At 42.2% G+C, this 21,913-nt stretch overlaps 1 long non-coding RNA gene across 2 annotated transcripts; it reads right to left on the bottom strand.

Moving 5' to 3' along the window:
* Positions 1-16,093: 16,093 nt before the first annotated feature.
* Positions 16,094-21,609, bottom strand: LOC138834905 (uncharacterized). Of its 2 annotated transcripts, none has more exons than XR_011374295.1 (3): positions 20,611-21,609; positions 17,255-17,315; positions 16,094-16,347 (listed from the first exon to the last, which is right to left on the bottom strand). It is a non-coding gene; the product is annotated as an uncharacterized lncRNA (long non-coding RNA). The 2 variants fall into 2 exon arrangements; XR_011374296.1 differs by having other exon boundaries at positions 16,094-16,284.
* Between the last annotated feature and the right edge of the window lie 304 nt (positions 21,610-21,913).

Genomic DNA, 21,913 nt, shown 5'->3' with positions numbered 1-21,913 from the left:
CCTGATCAGGAGACTTATTGCCAATCAACCACCAAAATTTTTTTTTAAAAATTATCCAGAAGGAGAGCTGTGGCTCAGGTGGTTGAGCATTAGTCTTGAGCAAAACAAAAACAAAAAAATTCAGGGGCAGCATCCAGGCCCTAAGTTCAAGCCCCAAAACCAACACACACACACACACACACACACACACACACACACACACACACACACACACACACAGATCTAGAAAGACATATTAAAACATAATACATATATTCTCCTCTGCTACAAAAGAAAACAAAAATATGTTAAAGTGTCCTTTTAACACTGAGCATAAAACTATTGCAAAAAGAAAAGGCATTATAATGTATACTATTTCTTATAGTCTGATTATCATGAGGGATAATGCATGATGGGAAATGGATGCAACAGGAGACAGGTGGTCATTTACATCTTTCTGAGGATACTGAAGTTTTTACTCTGCAGTCATTATAAGAACCATGGTTACAGAAGTGGGGCTCTAGGGCTGAGAGGCAGGATTTGTCTGAGACCAGGGGCAAATGCAGGGACAGTGCAGGAGTTACAGATAGCAGAGCAAATACAGTGACTTCACGCTGGTTGTCTATAACCCACAAGAGCTGGATTTTTGCTCCAATCCAGAAAGGGACACAGGAATCACTTTCTAGCCCAGAATATCCGATCACATTTAGCCTGTTAGAAACCCAGAGCCAACCATTTACTACACTAGAGTTCCCAAATAAAACAGCCATAGGGAAGAGTCAGAATCTATATTTAACCAGGGCTATTTGGCCTGGAGATTACTGGACTGTCTATTTGCCTATTCTATTAACAACGTTTTTCCTCCATCACTTGGCACTTGTAAAAGGATCTGAACCCTGCAATTCAATTTCTTCCCCAGTTCTATTGTAAGTGTTGGAGGAAATAAGGGGGGAAAGAGTAGATGTTGTCCTTGGAAGCTGCAAATGCAATACTCATTCAAGTATAAGCTGAGTGGAAGGCTGATTGCTCTTCAGGAGTGTTTCCCTGGGGTAGCCTTGTTCTTTTCATTCTACAGAGAAGTAGCCCATGGCTTAGGACTTCATTTCACCTGCAGCCTGGTTAGCATAAACACGCCCTGAAAGAGGAGCTTGTATACAAACAGGGATAGCTCCATGGGAGGAATGGGGCATCTCTCATCCCATTTTTTGGTTCATCGTTAGGGTTCAGAAAGCAGACCTCACTCTTACAAAGCAATATTGTTCTCCTGAAAGATAATATGCCCTCATTCACACATTTATTTCTCAGACAGTGGTCAGCTAAACTGCCCCAAACATTTGAATCTGAAGGTAAAAATTTAAGAAAATATACTAGAAATATATGACTCTATATTACTCTCTATAAGGAAAACAAGAAATCTTTAAACTGTCTTTTTAATAGTAAATGCACGGTATCCTCATGTAAGCAAAGAATTATAACAAAGTTATCCTCAACTATAAGAAAAGTTGGTTTTTTGTTTTGTTTTGTTTTGTTTTGTTTTATGCTGGTCATGGGGCCTGGACTCTGGGTGTGGGCGCTGTCCCTGAGCTCTTCATCTCAAGGCTAACACTCTACCACTTGAGACAGAGAGCCACTTCCAGGTTTTTCTGCTTATGTGGTGCCAAGGAATTGAACCCAGGGCCTCATGCACACAAGGCAAGCACTCTACTACTGAGCCACCTTCCTAGCCCCTATAAGAAAGGTTTTATTGCCCGACTGTCCTAGACCTCTGAGCCCCATCATTTAGTGGATAATGGTTGGGACTTGGCATTCAGAGACACGCACCTTCCCTGGCTGGGTCCTGGGGAACCAAAAGTCTATCTGCCCATTCTTGAGGCAATGTGGGGTTAAAGGAGGATCTTTCTATACCCATGGACTTCCTCTCTGACCAAAAAATCCAGACCTATATTTTTGTTTTTTTGTTTTGTTTGTTTGTTTTTTTTTTGGTCCAGTCGTGGGGCCTGAACTCTGGGCCTGGGCACTGTCCCTCAGCTCTTCAGCTCAAGGCTAGCGCTCTACCACTTGAGCCACAGCGCCATTTCTGGCTTTTTTCTTTTTGCTTATGTGTTGCTGAGGAATTGAACCCAGGGCCTCATGCATGCAAGGCAAGTGCTCTACCACTGAGCCACCTTCCCAGCCCCCAGACCTATATTTTTGAAGCTACCCTTAGAGGGTTAGGATAATCTGTGCTCACTAGAGTGGGAGGATCTATGGTCTTCAATAACTTTATGCATTTACCAGGCCTTATTTTTGACCACCTGTTTACAGAGCTGACTTCTCTGCTTTGCATGTGTGGTATATCATAAACAAGGTCTGTCTAATCTATGTTAGCCTTGGATGCACTTCTAATTCAAACTTCCAAATCATGAACTATTACTAAAGAGAGATAAGAAGGCTGAGATGATTAGGACCACGTGAGCAGACTAGAATATTTTCCACAAAAAAGTGGCTCACTGTCAAATAACTGCATATAATACTTGATTTGATGCCCTTGTCTATTGAGAGGATTGTTCAGAAACTTGCATGTTAATGTCTGTGTATATCAGATTGAAGTTACAACATCCATTATTTCTCACATTTATTCTCATGGAATCTATTTTTTTTCCCTAACAGTGACTTGCAGACCAAGTCTTGAGCAGACCATGCTATGGAAAACCCTGACCTGGAGTAACAATGAGCTCCATAGAAGGCCCTGTAAGGTAGGGAGATAGGAGCTATTGATACTTCTAATTTTGAATGATGTTGTAAAATGGATTTGTGCTATCTTCACTAGTGGGAGTAATGGAATAATGATTTTCAACTAAAAAAAGTTGATCAAGTTTCAGATTCATGAATTCTTTCACTTATGTAACCCTCACAACTACTCTATGAAATATATATATATATATATATATATATATATATATATATATATATAAATTAGTTATCTTCATTTCACAGAGAAAGAAAGTGGAACTCACAAATTATTCAAAACAGTGCCCATATCTAAACTTCTTAGCTAGGCAGTGAAAGGACTGAGCTTATATTTGGAGCCAGAACCTTTAATACAGTGGATACATAGGTACAGAATCAATACAGACAGCAGGGTTTGGAGAGAAGAGAGGTTAAACTCCATGTTCACATGAGAAAATTAATAGTAAAGAGTAGGCATCAAAGACATACACTCTGAACAAATGAGCAAAAGAAAGTCCCCTGTGTTGGCTTTGATGACACTCAGCATACAGTCCTTTTTCAAAAGGGTTAATTGGGAAATTCCTTTTTTCTTGTCAGTTGTGGCTCTTGAAGTCAGAGCCTGAGTGCTGTCCCTAAGCTATTTTATTCCAGAGTAGTGCTTTACCAGTTTGAGCCACAGATATCTGATTTAATTGGTTAAAATGGAAATAAGAGTCTCATGGACTTTTCTCTTCCTGCTGGCTTTGAACAGCCATCCTCAGATCTCAGCTTCCTGAGTAGCTAAGCAGTAATTGTGAGTCACCAGCACCTAGCTCTCCAATACTTTTATAATGTACATTCAGAACAAACCACTAGAAAAATGTCACAGAAATTAAACACATAATCAATACAAGGCTTAATTTGAATTTTTTTCTTTTTCTAATTTTCTTTCCTCTCTATAAGTTTATATACAGGATCAAATTTAGGGAACCACACATGCTAGACAATTGGCCTATGACCTAACTACATTCCAAGAACAAATTTAAGTTTCTTATATTAGACTAAATTACCCTGTCAAACTACAAATTTCTTTTAATTTTGTACTATCGTTCTTTTATTTCAGTGGTTTCCACATCTATGGTTTCAACCAATAAACATGGATATTTTTTTCTTGTCATTTGTTGTTGTTGTTTTGTGGAGCTTGAACTCAGGGTCTGGACTCTGTCCCCAAGCTTTTTTTGCTCAAGGCTAGTGCTCTACCACTTTGAGCCATAGTTCTACTTCTGGTTTTCTCCTGGTTACTTGGAGATGAGAGTCTCAGGGACTTTCCTCCTTACCTAGGCTGGCTTGGAACCTTGATCACCAGATCTCAGCCTTCTGAGTAGCTAGGATTACAAGTAGGAGCCACCACCACCTGGTCTTGTAATGACTACTTAAGCAACATTGTATAACACGCATTTGACATAATGTTTATATTGTATTAGGTATAAGTGATTCATAGTGGTTTAAAATATATGGGAGAATTGCTATATGAAACAACAGGCCATTTAATGTAAATGAGTATCATTGGATTTTGGTATTCTTAAGAATGTTGGACCCACTAGATAGATCAACTCGGCAAAAACTCAACAGAGAAACCCCAGATCTAAACAACTGCATAGATCAACTAGATTTCACAGACATCTACCAAATATTTCACCCAACAGCATCAGAATACACATTTTTCTCAGCAGCACATGGAACATTTTCCAAAATAAACCACATTTTAGGTCACAAAGCAAACATCCAAATTCAGAAACATTGAAGGTATACCTTGCATTCTCTCAAACCACAAGGGAATAAAATTAGAACTCAACACCAAAAGCCACCAAAGAAAGTCCTGTAACACATGGAGGCTGAACAACACACTGTTGAATTACTAGTGGGTCATGGAAGAGATTAAAAACAAAATTCAAATGTTCATGATATTCAACAAAAAAGAACACACAAATTACCAGTTCCTCTGGGATATAGCAAAGGCAGTACTCAGAGGCAAGTTTATAGCTCTCAGTACCTACATCAAAAAATTGAGAGATCTGAAACCAACAACTTAATGAGACATTGGAACCTCCTTGAAAAAGAGCAGCAAGATAAACCCCAATCCAGTAGATGGAAAGAAATAATTAAAATTAAATCAGAATTAAATGAATTAGAATCCAAAAAAACTTAGAATCAACAAAATAAAGAGTTGGTTCTTTGAAAAAATTAACAAAATTGACATACCCTTAGCAAATCTTACCAGAAAAAGAAGAGAACACACCCATATTAATAAACTCAGAGATGAGAATGGAAATATCACCACAGAAACAACCAAGATTCAGAACATTATAAGGGAATACTTCTCAAAACTTTATGCTAATAAGTTTGAGAACTTGACTTTTTCCTAGCAAATATCGACATGCCGAAACTAAACCAATATGAGTTAAACCATCTTAACAGGCCCATATCAAGCACTGAAATAGAAACAGCAATAAGAGACCTCCCATCTAAGAAAAGCCCAGGACCAGATGGTTTTACAGCAGAATTCTACAAGGCCTTCAAAGCAGAGCTCACACCAATACTCCTCAAAATCATCAATGAAATTGAAAGAGAAAGTTCACTACCGAACTCATTCTATGAAGCCTTCATAATCCTCATCCAAAAACCAGGCAGGGACTCATCAAAGAAAGAGAATTATAGACCCATTTCTTTGATGAACATTGAAGCAAAACTTCTCAACGAAATTTTGGCCAATTGACTTCAACAATTCATCCAAAAAATCATACACCACGATCAAACAGGATTCATTTCAGGGATGCAAAGCTGGTTCAATATAAGCAAATCAATTAACATAATTCATCACATCAACAGGAGCAAGGATAAGAACCACATGGTTATTTCAATAGATGCATAAAAGGCATTTAACAAGATCCAACACCCCTTTATGATGAAGGTTCTGGAAAAATTAGGAATCCATGGAACATTCCTCAATACAGTAAAGGCTATATATGACAAACCTACAGCCAGCATTATACTCAATGGTGAAAAACTAAAACCATTTCCTCTTAACTCAGGAATGAGACAAGGATGCCCACTCTCTCCACTGCTCTTCAATCTAGTATTAGAATGCCTAGCTATAGCAATAAGACAATATGCAAACATAAAAAACATGCAAACATAAAAGGGACCCAAATAGGGAAAGATGATGTAAAACTCTCCCTCTTTGCAGATGACATGGTTTTCTATTTAAAGAATCCCATAGACTCCACTCCCAAATTACTCAAGCTGATTCAAAACTTTGGCAAAGTAGCAGGTTATAAAATTAACCCTCAAATATCAATGGCTTTTCTGTATGCCAACAATGAGAAAAGCATGGCTGAAATTAGGAAAGCAACTCCATTCATAATAGCCCCACAAAAAATAAAATACCTAGGAATTAACTTAACCAAAGAAGTGAAGGACCTCTATGATGAAAATTTTAAAAACCTGAAAAAGGAAATCAAAACAGAACTTAGAAAGTGGCAAAAACCTCCCATGCTCCTGGATTGGAAGTATCAACATTGTGAAAATGGCAATACTTCCCAAGGCTGTCTACAAATTCAATGAAATACCTATCAATATTCCAACCTCATTCTTCAAGGGAATGCAAGAGGCAATCCAAAAATTCATATGGTACAATAAAAGACCCCGAATAGCAAAAACGATCCTTAACAAGAAGAATGGTGCTGGAGGAATATCAATACCAAATTTCAATCTCTACTACAAATCCATAGTAATCAAAACAGCTTGGTACTGGCACAAGAACAGACCCCGGGAACAATAGAATAGAATTGAAAACCCAGAAATGAACCTAAAGACATATAGCCATCTAATCTTCGATAAGGAAGCTAAAAAATAGAATGGAAGAAAGACAGCCTCTTCAGTAAATGGTGCTGGCAAAATTCGTTAATCACTTGTAGAAAACTAAACCTAGATCCTTCTGCACCAGAATCAACTACAAATGGATCAAAGACCTCGGAGTCAAAGCAGACACTCTGAAAACATTACAGGATGGAATAGGAGAAACCCTAGGTCTCCTTGGCTCAGGCCGAAATTTTCTTTTTTTTTTTTTTATGTCTAGTTGGAATTTTTATTATGGAATAAAAAAAAAAACCTCAACCAATATACCAAAACACATTCAGAACTTGGGAGGGAAGAGAACTTACATTACATTTAATGAATAACTATTATGTGCTAAGAATTTTCCATATTTTCCTTCATTTAACACCTGTCACAATGCTGTCAGTTATATACTAAACTCATTTCCAGTTGAGAAAACTTATAGTGCTCAATCTACATAATCTGCCCCCTCCAACAGACTATACTGTGGTTCTGAATTAAACTAGAAACAACTTACTTCAAATTACCATGCTTTTTTTCTCAGCTTTAATTGTAATTTATTAAAACTTCATTCATTTGGGGGGGGGGGGGTGTCTGGCGTGGGGCCTGAACTCTGGGCCTGGGCGCTGTCCCTCAGCTCTTCAGCTCAAGGCTAGTGCTTTACCACCTGAGCCACAGCGCCATTTCCGGCTTTTTTTCTTTTTTCTTTTCTTTTATTTTTTTTATTTTATTTACAGTATGGATTCCATGAATGCCTTTAGTGATCTTTGTGTATTCTCTACCTGGTCTCTCATTTCCTGAATTACTCTTTGATTAGCTTCCTCCCGTCTGTGGGATTCCTGCAGTTCTCTTTCTTCCCGTTTGTGGGATTCCTGCAGTTCTCTTTGAGTGTTCTCAGCCTGCTCACGCCATTCCTCCCTTTCTCTTTGAGTATTCTCAAGTTGTTCAAGCAAATCCTGTATCAGTTTTTGCGTACCTTCCTCATGCTTATGATATTCCTGTATAAACTTCTGGGATGCCTCCTCTCTCTCCCTATCACGCTCATACAGAGTCCTTTGTACATTGTCAAACTTCTCATTTATCATGTTTGCTAGTAATGTTTGTAGAGGTATTTGGGAACTCTCCTCTGGATTATTCTTTATCTGTTCTAATCCCTGATTATCAGGATTGGGAATTGAGATACCCGAATTTGCCATTTTTCTTGTGTTTTTCCGGCTTACTCTGCCCATTTGAGATGAAGATAGCACCAGTTTTGTGCTAGAACACTATCTTAAGGCAACCATCAACCAAAGTTTGTATTTGTACAGTCAATAGTCTACAGATGCAATCTAATTCAACAGATACATCTATTCAACATCAAACAACTATATGTTAAAGGACTTCAAACTGCAGAATAGAATTTGGAAAACCAGAAATTATTAGGATTAGGGAGAGATGTGGGTAAAAAAATAGGAATAGATTGGTGTGGGGAGGCACAGGGAGAGTTAACTATGTCCTAATCACAATGCAGGAAATGGGTTGGGTAGGATGCAAGTAGAGAGAGAGAGAAAAAGAAGAGACGGAAAGGGGAATGAAAAGAAACCAGAAAAAAATAGAAATGTAAAAATTAATGTTATTATAGAGATTAAAAGACCATCTATTTAGAGAGGAATGTGAATATGTTGAGAGAAAGGGAGGGACATAGAGGAGATGTGAAAAACTTTAAGGATGGGAAAGGGAGAAGAAAAGATCAGAAGTTCAGTAGAGCTAGACAAAAAACAAAAAGATGATTAAGAAAGAAAGAAAAAGAGAAAGAAGACAAGAAAAGAAAGGAAAACGCTCATTCACATATTCCTAAAATAAAAATTATAAGAGGAGAAAAAAAAAGTTACTGGAAAACAATTATTTTTTCAGAAGAGGCAAAAATTAAATATTAATAAAAGTTTTAGAAGAGAAAAAAATTTTTATATATATATAAGGTAACAAAAAACAAACAAAAAAAGAAAAGAAGAAGAAGAAGAAAAAAAGAAAAAAAAGTCCTTTGATTTTTTTGGGGGGGGGAGGGGTGGGAAGAATTCTGTATCTCCCTTTTGTCTGTAGCCAGCCTCTTGTTGGAGTCTCTGGTCAGCTTGAGGTCCTGTGGCTTGATTGGTTTCTTAAGTCGGTTTGTTGGAAGACGCAGAAAAATGCTCTGCTTTACCCAAGATTTTGAGATCCCCTCCCAGGTTAGTTTTCTGGGAGGGTGATCAGCTTTGAGAATCACAAAAGAGGGGGATGCAGTGATGAGGCTAGGTTCTGGGTAGAGTTGAGGCCTTTCAACAAACAGTAGCTTTTCCCTGTGGCTATTTTGTGATAAAACTCACAGCGCCCAGCCTGGAGCCATTCTCAGGGTTTCTGTTTTTCAATTGATTGTGGTGGCTGCTATAGAGGGAGGGGCAGCCTCTGGCTCTGGTTACCCAGTGGGGAAAGCCACTCCAATGGCTGGTGCCTGAGCTGGGTGACTTTTCCCTGGATGGAGCTGAGTCTGGCAGGTCACTTCGCCGTTAAGTTCTTGTGACCTGCTAAATGACTCGTTTTATTCCAAGGCCTGAGCTGGAGCTAGCAGCTCCTCCGAGCTTTGTCTGTATCCAAGATGGAGATCACCGGTGCTGGGGGGGAGGAGGGGTGGCCTTCCCTCCTCTGCTCCCTGAGAAGGAGTGAGGACGTAGGGCTTGTACTCACGCCGAGTCTTGGATCCTGGGTTGTCACTGGTCTGCAAACTGCAGGATGAAGATGTCCGTTCCTTGTCGGTTCTTGTTGGTGTTGAGTAGAATCCGCTCGTCCGCTGCGTCTGGCTCCTTTGTCCTGGACTCTCTTTGTCTTAGGTATGACCCCACGGCGGTGGTTGCCGCCGCGACCCTGCCGCCGCAGCGGCAGCTGCTGGCAGGCGCTCAGATGTGTCTCCTTGGCTTCCCCTCTCTTGTCTAACTCTCTGTTCTGTGATGGCACACTTGGTGTGATTCTCTGGCTTAGGACTGTTCACTGGAACTCTAAAACTACTTTCTATGCGAGAGCTTGTTCAGATTCCAGCTTCTCCTCCGCCATCTTCCCGGAACTCCTCCGAAATTTTCTTAATAGAGACCCAGAAACACAACAAATCAAAGAAAGGTTGGACAAATGGGAATGCGTGAAGTTGCAGAGCTTCTGTATGGCAAAGGACATAGCTAGCAAAATCAATAGAAAGCCCATGGAATAGGATATCTTCACAAGTCATACAACGGACAAGGGTCTCATATCTAAATTATACCTGGAAGTCAAAAAACTAAATTACCCAACAAGAAATCCTCAAAGAAACAACTGCCCAGTAAATAAGTGGGTAAAGACTTAAAGAGAAACTTCTCTGAAGAGGAAAGAAGGATGGCCAATAGACACATGAAGAAATGCTCAACCTCTCTAGCCATAAAAGAAATGCAAATCAAAACAACATTGAGATGTTAAAATGGCTATAATCAAGAACTCTAATAACAACAGATACTGGAGGGGATGTGGACAGAAGGGAACCTTACTGCATTGTTGGTGGGAGTGTAAACTTGTTCAACCACTTTGGAAAGTAGAATGGAGGTTCCTCAAAGACTCCACATAAAGCTCCCCTATGACCCAGCAATCCCACTTTTGGGCATTTACCCAAATGATCACAAACAAGACCATACTAAGGCTACCAGCACAACTATGTTTATTGCAGCATTATTTACCATAGCTAAGATATGGAACCAGTCCAGATGCCCCCCAGTAGATGAATGGATCAAGAAAATGTGGTATATATACACAATGGAATTCTATGCCTCCATCAGAAAGAATGACATTGCCCCATTTGTTAGGAAATGGAAAGAGTTGGAAAAAAATATATTAAATGGAGTAAGCCAGGCCCAAAGAAACAAAGGTCCCATGGTTTCCCTTATTTGCAATAACTAGTATATATCTGAGACAAGCAGAAAAGGTCAGATAAGTTGAGGTTAGGCGAAATGAACCCCAAGGTAAGTTTCAAATGTTTTTTTTTCTTGGGATTGTTTCTAACATATTTATAAGATGATTTCTATGTTGATTGTGTGTCCTTCCCCCACGGTATAACCCCTGCTTTCATTGTATTTGAAGTTGGTATAATTTGTGGAGGGGTAGGGCAAAAACAAATCATTTAAATAGGGATACGGGCAGACCCATTGCATCAATGAGATGTACAAGTCATTATGTCGATATAGGATATAACAGGGGGGGACGGGATGGGGCAGGCAGGTGGAGATGGATAGGGGAAACAAAAGAGGAGACAACAATGCTTGGTAAGAAATGTACTCATTACCTTGCCCATATAATTGTAACCCCTCTGTAGGATATTTTCACAAAAAAAAGAATGTTGGAGCCGGGTTCTGGTGGCTCATACCTGTAATCCTAGCTACTCAGGTGTCTGAGATCTGAGGACTGTGGTTCAAAGCCATCCCAGGAAAAGTCCATGAGACTCTTATCTCCAACAAACCACTAGAAAACCAGAAGTGGCTCTGGAATTCAATCAACAGAGCGCTAGCCATGAGTAAAAGAGCTCAGGGACAGTGCCCAGGCCCTGAGTTCAAGCCCCAGGACCAAAAAATAAAGAATATTGGTCCTCTGTAGACAGTGAAGGATTTTATCTTGTTGTAGATGGACTTAAATACCTGTGGCAAGCTCTGGATTATGGATCATAGGGATGTTCATGTGACCCAACTGGTTCCAGGCACATGATCATTAGGAATGCTATGACAAAACTCTGTCTCTGTCTGTCTATCTTCTTCTTTATGTGTGTGTGTGTGTGTGTGTCTGTCTGTCTGTCTCTCTCTCTCTCTCTCTCTTATTTTCTTTCTTGGACCAGAAGAGATCTGGTATGAGGATGAGGGAGCATCAAGGAAAAGGAATAAGAAAAACATGAACAAGAAGCCGCATCTCCTCTATGCTATTGCGAAATCTAGGCAAGTATAAATAGAATTCAGCTGCTTTTCTAACAGGTGAATGTCCTCTGTGATGCTGTAGTTAATTTTTATACTTCCCCCGTGAACACTCATTGGCTTTTGTTGGCCAATTATCTTTCTAAAATATAGATCTGGGTATGGTGTTTTATCTGGTTATAAAAACCTGGGCTTTCAACTATTGTCTGCTTCTATGGTCAGTGTGTACTGGTCAAGTTTGTTTGTTTATTGTGCCTCTCCTGGGGCTGGAACTCAAGACCTTGTCACCATTTCAGAGCATCTTTTGCCTAAGGCTAGCACTTTACCCCTTGAGCCACAGCTCCACGTTTGGCTTTTTTGGTAGTTTAGAGGAGATACATTCAACTTCTTTCAGGATGAGTATGTGCACATATTTGAACAATGAAAATATTCTATACAAGTCCATAGTATGTCTCCAAAATATGTGACCCCAATAGCACTTCTATTAGGACTCCTATTTGGATCATCAGATGCAGATGACATGAAAGAGGTCTACCCTAGCTCCACAAAGCCCATGCAGATTCAAGGATGGCAACTTTATTTTGATAGGCCAACTTGTAAACATTAAAGGTAGATCTTGTGTGTTGTCCTTGAGTATGGACGGGAGGCATCAGAGTCACCTTCCCTAAAGAGAGGAATTCATGCCAATTAATTTTCTTTAAATGTTCAGTGCTCAGAGAACTTTATATATAGTATACTTCAACCCTTATGATGTCATTAAGCCCTTGGTATCTTCAACCTTGAACAAGGGCTGACAGGAATCATACTAGTAAAGGGAAGAATGAGGTGTTGGGACAAGATTTTGTGACACTGGTCGTTTTTCCTCTCTTCATGATTTTCTTTGTCTCTCTAAGATACATTTCTCACAGTTGCCTTTATTTTAACTAGTGTGGCATTCCGACCTTCAACAGCTTGAATTTTCCAAGCATAGTAAGGAAATATTCAGAGGGAGAAAACCACTTTTCTTGGTTCATTGGTAGTTGAGAGATCTCCATGGCAAATCAAACACTGCTCCTAAAAACATGCCCCAAATGATTCTTCAGAAGGACTCTTCCCTTCTTATATTCCATACCACCCCCAGCAATGTCATCAAACACTCCCATGGCAGGGGCATTACTTATGTGGAATTACTGCCAACTCTCATAAAGAAATGAGTAACCACGTGTGTTCTGGAAAATTTATACACCTTCAGTCCTCTGCACAGAAAAATATTTCTCTACTGCTTATACACTGGGAACCAATCAATGCAAAAGAAATTTGGTGGGATGCCATGCACTTCTAGGAGGTAGAAGATCCACCTTCTCCAACTTCACTGTGTAGGGAAAGGGATTTGAGAGGAGGGCCATCTACCCAATAGGAGCTTCAACAGAGTTATCATCTTATAGAGACAATAGGGGCAATCAATCAGGAAGAGCTAACCTAATTTTCTTGTTCCCTAGAAACTAGCCCAAACCCATACACACAAAGCAGTATGCAGAAGACAGGACTGCTGTTAGGACATTTATTGGAGATAAGAAGAAGGCAATGTATTGAAAGTTTATTGGGGGAAGGAATGAATTATTTTGAGGGAGGAAAAGTCTCCCTTTCAACAGAAACACTCCCAACACACTGCCATTAGGAATTAGGGGCAGCCAGAAGCACCTGATGTTTGCAGATGATTCTACTATGGAGCACTGGCTCCATGTGCACAGGGGCTGTGGGATGCTTGTGGTCAGCAAACAGTACACTATTTGTTAGGTCTCCCTGCCAGGCTGTGCCCTGCTTGTTTTTCTCAAGGTAATTCTGTCCAGGACAAGCAGCTTCATGTATGGGACTTGACACATGTCACTTTAGAGCAGGAAGCTTTGCTGTTGAGGTGGTTGCCCTGGATACAATTGGGCTGGGTCTGCCGTTCTGCCTTCTCCACATAGAACTCCCCTATGACCCAGCAATCCTACTTTTGGGCATTTATCCAAATGTTTACAAACAAGACTATACTAAAGCTACCAGCCCGACTATGTTTACTGCAGCACTATTTACTATAGCTAAGATGTGGAACCAACCCAGATGCCCCTCAGTAGATGAATGGATCAAGAAAATGTGGTATATATACACAATGGAATTCTATGCCTCCATCAGAAAGAATGACATTGCCCCATTTGTGAGGAAATGGAAAGACTTGGAAAAAATTATATTAAGTGAAGTAAGCCAGGCCCAAAGAAACATAGGTCTCATGGTCTCCCTTATTTGCAGTATTTAGTATATGTCTGAGTCAAGCAGAAAAGGTCAGATAAGGTGATGTTAGGGAAATGAACGCTAAGATATGTATTCAAATTTTTTTCTTTAATATGATTGTTTCTAACACATTTATAAGATTATTTCTTTGTTGCTTTGCATGTCCCTCCCCCATAGTATAACCACTGCTTTCATTGTATTTCGTGTCGGTATAATTTGTGGAGGGGAAGGGGAAAAACAAATCGTTTAAATAGGGATACAGGTGGACCCATTGCAACAATGATATGTACAAGTCGTTATGTCCAAAACGAACTTTACAACTTTGGGGGGGCGGGGAGGGAAGCAGGGAAGGTGGGGGGGCAAGGGGAAGATGGGAAGGGATGGGAAGGGGAAACAAAGGAGGAGGCTACAATGCTTGATAAGAAATGTACTCATTATCTTGCCCATGTAATTATAACCCCTCTGTACAGTATTTTCACAATAAAAAAATACATTAAAAAAAAAAAGAATAGGGAAAAAAAAGGCCATCTGCAGTCCTTCATTCTATGAAGGTTCTCAGTGTACTCGTGGTTGGTGTAAGAGAGTGATTGTCTCTGAAACTCCTGTCCTTTCTTGCTCACAGGTGAGGTGGCAGGAACAGGACAGTCTAGAATGGGGCTGAATTTGTTGTTTCCATTCTTTCGTTGCTATTAGCAAAATAATTTTGTCTAAAGGGCTAGATGATGGTAAGTTTAGTATCCACACTAGAAATGGTGGAGGGTGATGGAGAGGAAAGTTTAAAGCTGACATAGACCTGGGATAGACTTACCTTTATACCCAGCAGCACTGGGACCTGCCCTGCAGGATCCAGGAGTTTCTGTCACTTTTAAGTCCCAAGATAGAAATTCCCCAGAGCTAGATTCCTGGAACTTCTGGGAAAGGCTATGCATTGTCTTCTTTTGAAAAAATTTAGCTCTGCATGCCACAATATTTGACTTGCTGGAATCATGGAAGGAAATACCATGGGGTGTGTTCAAACTGTTGTGCTTCCTTGTCAATGATGCCAAATTTCTCTGCTTCATTTGGCTAGGAGATTTTTCATACAGTAACAAGTGCATGTTGTTGGATTGGCGTACACAGTGCCAGGGATTTGACCTTCACTGATTTCCAAAATTTCTTGCTCCAATGTACTTCCAGGGCATCCTTGAGTTGTTTCTGACACTGAGATACACTTCTTGCATGAGTCAGAATGATACCCTGAACCAGTATGTGGAACCTCCTGAGTCATTGGACAGATGGTCTTTGGACTGTGTCCCTGTTCCTTCCCTACTTCCTCCTCTAGCAGACATATCTCTGTGCTCTTCTCATTAAAGCTTTCAAGTCAGCTTGATTCAAAGTTTGGATGTTTGCTCTTCTGATGTTTAAAGGAGGAAATCCATGAGAGCCCCTCACTGCTCTTAGACTCAGAGCTTTGGGGAATTTCTATCTTAGTGGCAGTGACTCCTGGATCCTGCAAGAAAGGTCCCAGTGCTTCTGGATGAGCCTCTTTCGAAGGTGATGCTGTAGTTTTTGCTGCAGGTCACTGGTGAGGGGCAACTCACCAGGAAGGATGGAGACAATAACTTTAGCCTGAGAATACTGTCTGACCAATGGAAACTTTGGAGCTAGAGAATGAAAGTCTTCCTGATATTTCTGGACCCCAGAGGGTAAACCCCACATACTCTCCTACAGTATATTATATCATATATTAATATTACATATATAATGTGTATGTTATATATTATTATATATTTTTCTGGAATATATTATGCTCCAGGTATTGAATTCCAGATGGTATAAGCTGCTATGGTTTATTTTGTGATCCATAAAACTGACTCCACAGGTGCTACCCTTGATTATGGGGAAAAGCAGGCAGGACTAGGAGTGGAGAGTGAAGCTAGGCCTGGGCCCCTAGAAGATCTTGACACAAAGTTTCAGGCAAGTCTTGAGATTTCATCTCAGGTAATGGCAGAGGCTGAGGGTTATGACTCACTGAGGATTTATGGACTGTGAAGACACTGGAGATTATATTGAAGACGACAAATTTCATGCAACAGTCACCTATGCCAGGGACAGTAGGGCTCAGAGGATTTCTGTGTAGAGATGGAAGACCCCAGAAAAGCTGGATATACTTTGCTAAGAATGGTCCTCATATAGATTTGGACCTAGGGCTGCATGTACTTGTGCAGCTCCCCTTTCTTGCCACTGGAGCTCCAAAATGGAAGGAAACTGCCAAGTCCTGCTGCTCAGCAATAGACTTTTAACACTTCCGTACAGAATTCAGGCAGCACTCTAGCCTATCTTTTTTTTTTAATTTTATTTGAGAACATACTGTACAGAGGGGTTACAATTACATGGGCAGGATAATGCATACATTTCTTACCAAGCATTGCAGCCTCCTCCTTTGTTTACTCTAGCCTATCTTGTTGGACACAAGAATCAGTTTTACTTTCCTTCTTTCCACATCAAGCAGCCACCTTTCTTCTTGATTTGGGTCTCCAAGAATTCCAGAACATCAAGTCTGACAAATGAGAGGTTACCCGGCTCGATGTGGTAGGATGCATGACACCTCCAGAAGAGGCCTCTGAAGAATGGAGGGCAAGGGATTCCTGCTTGGCCTCACATTCTACTAACCCCTAAGGGAGCCAGTTCCTCACACCCAGCTCCCTGCAGGACAATGCTGACATTGTCAAGCTGGAAGGGCCAATGTCTCTGGTTAGTGAGTCATGAGTGGACAAGCCAGAAAAGCTGCCAGTCATTCCATAAGGGAATCATGTTGGAGAACAGGTCCTATTCCCCAAGTATGATGTTCTAGGGAAGAGGAATTGAGGCAAGTTGTTGGGATGGTAATGGTCCACTGGAAATTTAGTTTCCAAGGGAGACATACTTTCATGGCAGAGCATGGTCTGGTGGTAAAATCACCTGATTAAGAGAGCCTGTGGAGGGTAGAGTTGGAGAAGACTCGGGTTTTGTGGCTGGAATTGCATTTTCTGGTAGGTTTTCTGAGAAAGGAGTGTTCAGTGAAGTTAATGACTTTTTTTCACAGAAGTTTTGGAAACAGATGCACACCCAAAAGAAGTGACAACTTTCATGGATGCTTGAGATAGCAGGTGACTGGCCTCTGCAACTGTCCTACTATACATCTGACAGAGAGGATCTGGACATAGCAGTTTCTGAAAGCAAGTAGTGTTGGGATGCTTGTCTAGGAGGCTACAGGTAACAGAATGTACAATGTTGTAACTAGGACCAGCCCAACAAATAGAGGGCCTGATGGCCTACAGTACAGGGGTGGGATGGGGCAGTTGGGGTGGGGAGAAGGGAACTCTTGAATCTAGTTACCCTCTTAATATATCTTTTACATGCACTCCCTAGCCTGTCCTCATAATCATAGCCATTACTTTATCTGTCTCAAGACTCAGGCTGGCTGTACTTAATCCCAGGTATGCCTAGAACATGATAAAGAAGGGAACAGGAAAAAAGTGACCAGTCACCTTGGCAGCACAGAAAGCAGCTTCTGCTCCTCCTCAGCTTCTTTTCTCAGAGGTCTCTGTCCTGTAAAATCAGGATGTGGTTTATGCATAACAAAGGTAGGAACACAGGGATGTTACAGCATAACAACTCTTAGGATAGGGACTGCTTTAAGTATAAAGGTCTGAAACCTCCAACAATTAGAAGACAAAGTCAAAAGTGCAACAATACTGTTAATATTATTTGCTTGTTTATGTGGCTTCTCACAGACCTGTGTGTCAACCTGTACAATACAAATATCAAGCTACCATGTGAAATACAGAAGTGTCTGGACACCTCAGACATGAGTACATACCCAGGAGCAAAGCACTTTGCACACTGTCAAGACATAGGTATGGTGAATCACAGCATCATTTAGTCCTTTTATTACTTCTCACCTGGCCACGTACTGAGCAGCATCCAACTCATTACCTACTCAGATCCTTCATTCTAGTAGAAGCAGGGACTCAGTTATCACAGGTTGATTGTCTTTCTGTGAGTCTCCCCTCAGCCTCATTTTCTGTTGGAGTCTGTGCCTAGCAACTGATGTCCTAATGAGCCTGATATCTCCAGAAAGAAAAAAGAGGGCTCTGGCAAGCTCAGACCAAACAGATCCAACAATCTAAATCCTCCTTTTTATTATTTTTGGTCAGTCCTTGGGCTTAGACTCAGCCTGTGCATTGTCCTGAGCTCCTTTGTTCAAGGCTACCACTTTATTTGAGTCACAGCTGCACTTCCAGTTTTGAGCAGGTTAATTGGAAATGAGAATATCAAGGGGACTTTTCTGCCTTGGCTGGATTTGAACCGGAACCCTTACATCTCAGCCTTCTGAGTAACTAGGATTATAGGCGTGAGCCACCAGCACCCAACTCCCTCCTCTTCTTTTTCTATAAAACGTTCCCAGTCTCTTAAGAAGAAAATATGTAAAATTAAGGACTTAGAACTCTGTATAGGAAGCTCAGGATATCCACTAAAGGAGTAAAATGCTGTCCATTTAATTAACAGAGATTTGTTCTCTGCCTTGCTTTATTCTTAAAGGTGGTAAAGTATGTTCAATTTTTCTTATTGAAAAACCTCAAAGGAGAATTTTGTCTGTAAAAGCAAAGAAGGTGCAGGCAGCAGTCTGATGTGTGCTCCCTATGTCCTGTGGACAGAGCTCCAAGCTCTGCTCTGAGGACCACAGGGGTCAGCACTGCTCTCTGGAGTTGGGAGTCAGATCAAGTGTCAGCGAAAATTGTTCTTGAGGGCACCCACCATGTGTAACTAAAGCAGTCAGGACACAAAGTCACTAGTCATTCCTTCTGCCTGGAACCCTCAGCACAATGAGGTAACCTGTCAGTTTCAGATGGAAACCTTAGTCTTACATGAACTCCAATCTGTCAGGCGTCATGCCTTACAATAGTGATTTTGCTTCATCTGCTTCAATTTTCTGTTAGATGTCTCTGTGAAACAATCAGATTCACTCTTTTTTTATTGTAAAGGTGATGTACAGAAGGGTTATAGTTACATAAGTAAGGAAATGAGTACAATTCAGATTCACTTATTCTATCAGATAGAAACTGCTGGATGGCTTTAGCCCCAGAGCTGATTTTTCTCTTATATACCAAATTCTCAGTGGGCCCTTTCCACCTCAACCCTAGTTTTAATCCTCCCTCCTCCCATGAGTACATCATACTCAGGAAACAACTCTTTCTCCAACAAGATCATGGGGTTTCTCCCATACTCCCTTACCTAAAGCACCCAGAAGGCTGTACTTGGTGTCAATATCTAAGAGACATGAGCCAAAGCTCAACCATGGCTTCAAGCAGCTACTCAGAAAAGAGAGAATAATCTCCATGATCTGAAATACATGAGTGCCAAAGGCAACTGAGTCCTGAGGGGGCATAGCTTTGACTATAATCCCAGACCTGTATCACAGAGCATGGGCAAGTTATAGGTTTCTGGGGCATTCAGAAGAGGTTGTGCCGATACCCCCATTCTAACCAGCCAGACAGCAGAGCTCTTTACCTAACTCTGCTGCTCCATTTTCCAGCTCTACCCTTTCTTCATGTTGTGTATTTACACAGAAGAGCTTTCCTATTTGTTCATCTGTGACCAAGGTATTACTGTTCAGAGACCATGTATGCTACTGCTTTTAAAGTCTTGCATGCAATTTTTGCTTCTCTCTCAACATTAACACTCTGTTCAAATCCATATCTACACTTTCCCCCCTTTCATTAACATATAAAAACGTTAAATTTCTTTTTCATTCCTGCCAAATTGTAAACTTTTGTGTTTCAGTGAGCCTTTAATATCTTTAATCAGAAGAAATAACTAGAATTATAAAACAAGAATAGACAAATATTTATAGTTATAACTTTAAGCAGCTTTCTTTTCGTGTGTGTATATATGAGAGAGAGAGAGAGCGAGAGTGAGCGAGAGAGAGAGAGAGAGAGAGAGAGAGAGAGAGAGAGAGAGAGAGAGCCTGCATGTGTCTGTGTGTTTGTGCCCAGTACTGAGGCTTGAACTCAGGACCTAGGTGCTGTCCATGGGCTTCTTCTTTCATAGTTGGTGTTCTACAACTTGAGCCACTTTTGGCTCTTTGGTGGTTAATTAGAAATAAGTGTCTCACAGATTTTCCTGCCTGGGTGATTTTGAATGGAGATTCTCAGATCTCAGCTTCTTGAGTTGCACCTAGGAACTTTAAGCATTCTTGGATGTAAACTTTTACCATTTGTTTTTCTGAAGCTAATGAAGCTTAAACTACTGATTTTTAGCTATACGCCTCATAAACACACACACTGTCATTCACGTGCATCCTCTGACAAATTTTTACATAAAAGTATCACGCTATTGCCTGTTTTATCCTTTAAAAATGTATCTTGGGGGGAGGAGGTTGGGAAGGTGGCTCAGTGGTAGAGCGCTTGCCTTGCATGCATGCGACCCAGGGTTCAATTCCTCAGCACTACATAAACAGAAAGAGCTGGAAGTGGCTCTGTGGCTCAAGTGTAGAGCGCTAGCCTTGAGCTGAAGAGCTGAGGGACAGCGCCCAGGCCCAGAGTTCAGGCCCCACGACTGACCAAAAAAAGAAAAAGTGTATCTTGGAATGTATGAGTGCCAAAGTTTTCCTTGTTCTTAAACAATTGTGGCTAAATTTTGGCATAGCTGAGCGTGTGTAGGTGGGTATACAAAGTGATATTATGCATATTCTGCAGTCATGCAATAGTCAGTTTTAACCCTTAATCATTGGACATCCATCCACCCATTATCCATTTAATTCATCATATATTTATGGATCCCCTGAGTCACGCTGGGCTCAGGGAGGGAGTGCACAGAATAAATGGACAGTCCCTCCACCTACCTGGCAGGGAGGAGCCAGATGCTGTGCTTTGGGGTTTTGTTTGTTTGTTTTGCGCGCGGTGTGCTTGAGTCCTGGCTGTTCCGGGTTCTGTGGGCGGCTCAGGTTTTGCGGTTCGCCCCTGGCAAGGGTCCCGAGTGGAGCGCGAGCTGGCAAAAGGCGAGTGCTCGCTGGCAGGAGGGCGTCCGGAGGCTCAGCAAGCAGACAGCGGGGTGGTGGGTTCCTTTGGGCAGCTGTGTGTCCCCGTGCTGCGAGTCGCCCACCCCAGACCCTAGAGACCCTTTCCTCCAGTTGCAGCAGAGCGGAGCGGTAGCCCAACACGGCCTTGGCCGCATAGGGCCCCCGTAAGACTGGTGGAGGGAAGCGGCTAGGGGAGGACCCTTAGCTAGGTCTAATTCGCAGCGAGCACAACTGCGGAGACGAACTCCATTAGGAAACTAGTGCTGCCACCAGGACCCAGAGTAGCACAATGAAGCGCTCTAAGGAGCCGAGCTCCGGGATCGGAGGGCGGGGCTGGCTGCAGAACCATAGCCCTTTAAATTCCAGCGCGCGGGAACCTCGGCCCAACAGCCACAGCGGACGGGGCGGGGCCGAGTGGGGCGCGCGCCACCGCCGGCCAACGACCGCCCCCGGCTCCACCCTCTCACAGCTTCTCCAATCAACAACTTCTCTGTCCCCTTCTCGGCCTCACTCCGGCGTCCCAGGCTGGGGCGTGGCTCCAGGCGGGTGTGCCTGGGCCGGCATAGACTGCTCGCGTTCCCTAGTAGTTTCGAACACAGTTGGCTCCCGAGGCAGGGGGTGGGGGGGAAGAGGCAACCAATCGTAAGTCTGTAAGGACCCGCGCGCAGGCATGGTCCCGCCCCTTTCGACTAGCAAGCAGTCCAGGCCTAGCCATTGGCTCACTCGACCTGTCACTCTCCGCTTTGGCCAGCGGGCTGTGACCTCGCCGTGATTGGCTCCGCCCAGGCGCGAAATGTAACGCGGGAAAAGTCGGAGCTGGGATCGCCGTGGCAGGTTGTTATTTTCGGGCGCCCGGTGCCGCACGTCCTGTTTTCCAGTCACCGCCAGGACCAGGCCGTCCGCTGCTTCCCGCCACTGCAACCTGCCTAAGGGAGTACAAAGAGCGGAGGGAGGGCTCGACCCAGGGTTGGGGTTCAACCCTGCCCGCTGGGAGCCGGCAGTGCCGCGTCCCTCAGCTTCTTTGGTATTCTGCTGCGCAAGATTCCGGGAAACGTCCGCCTGCCATGAGCCGGCTGGCCTGAGTTGGAGATCTAGGGCAGCGCGGGCCGGCGAGCTTGGGGTAAAC

Source organism: Dipodomys merriami, unplaced genomic scaffold (genome assembly GCF_024711535.1).
Source record: "Dipodomys merriami isolate MVZ:Mamm:240054 unplaced genomic scaffold, mDipMer1.0.p SCAF_22, whole genome shotgun sequence".
NCBI lineage: Eukaryota > Metazoa > Chordata > Mammalia > Rodentia > Heteromyidae > Dipodomys > Dipodomys merriami.
Note: the sequence above shows the minus strand (reverse complement) of the source record. Positions and strands in the feature narration are given on the sequence as shown.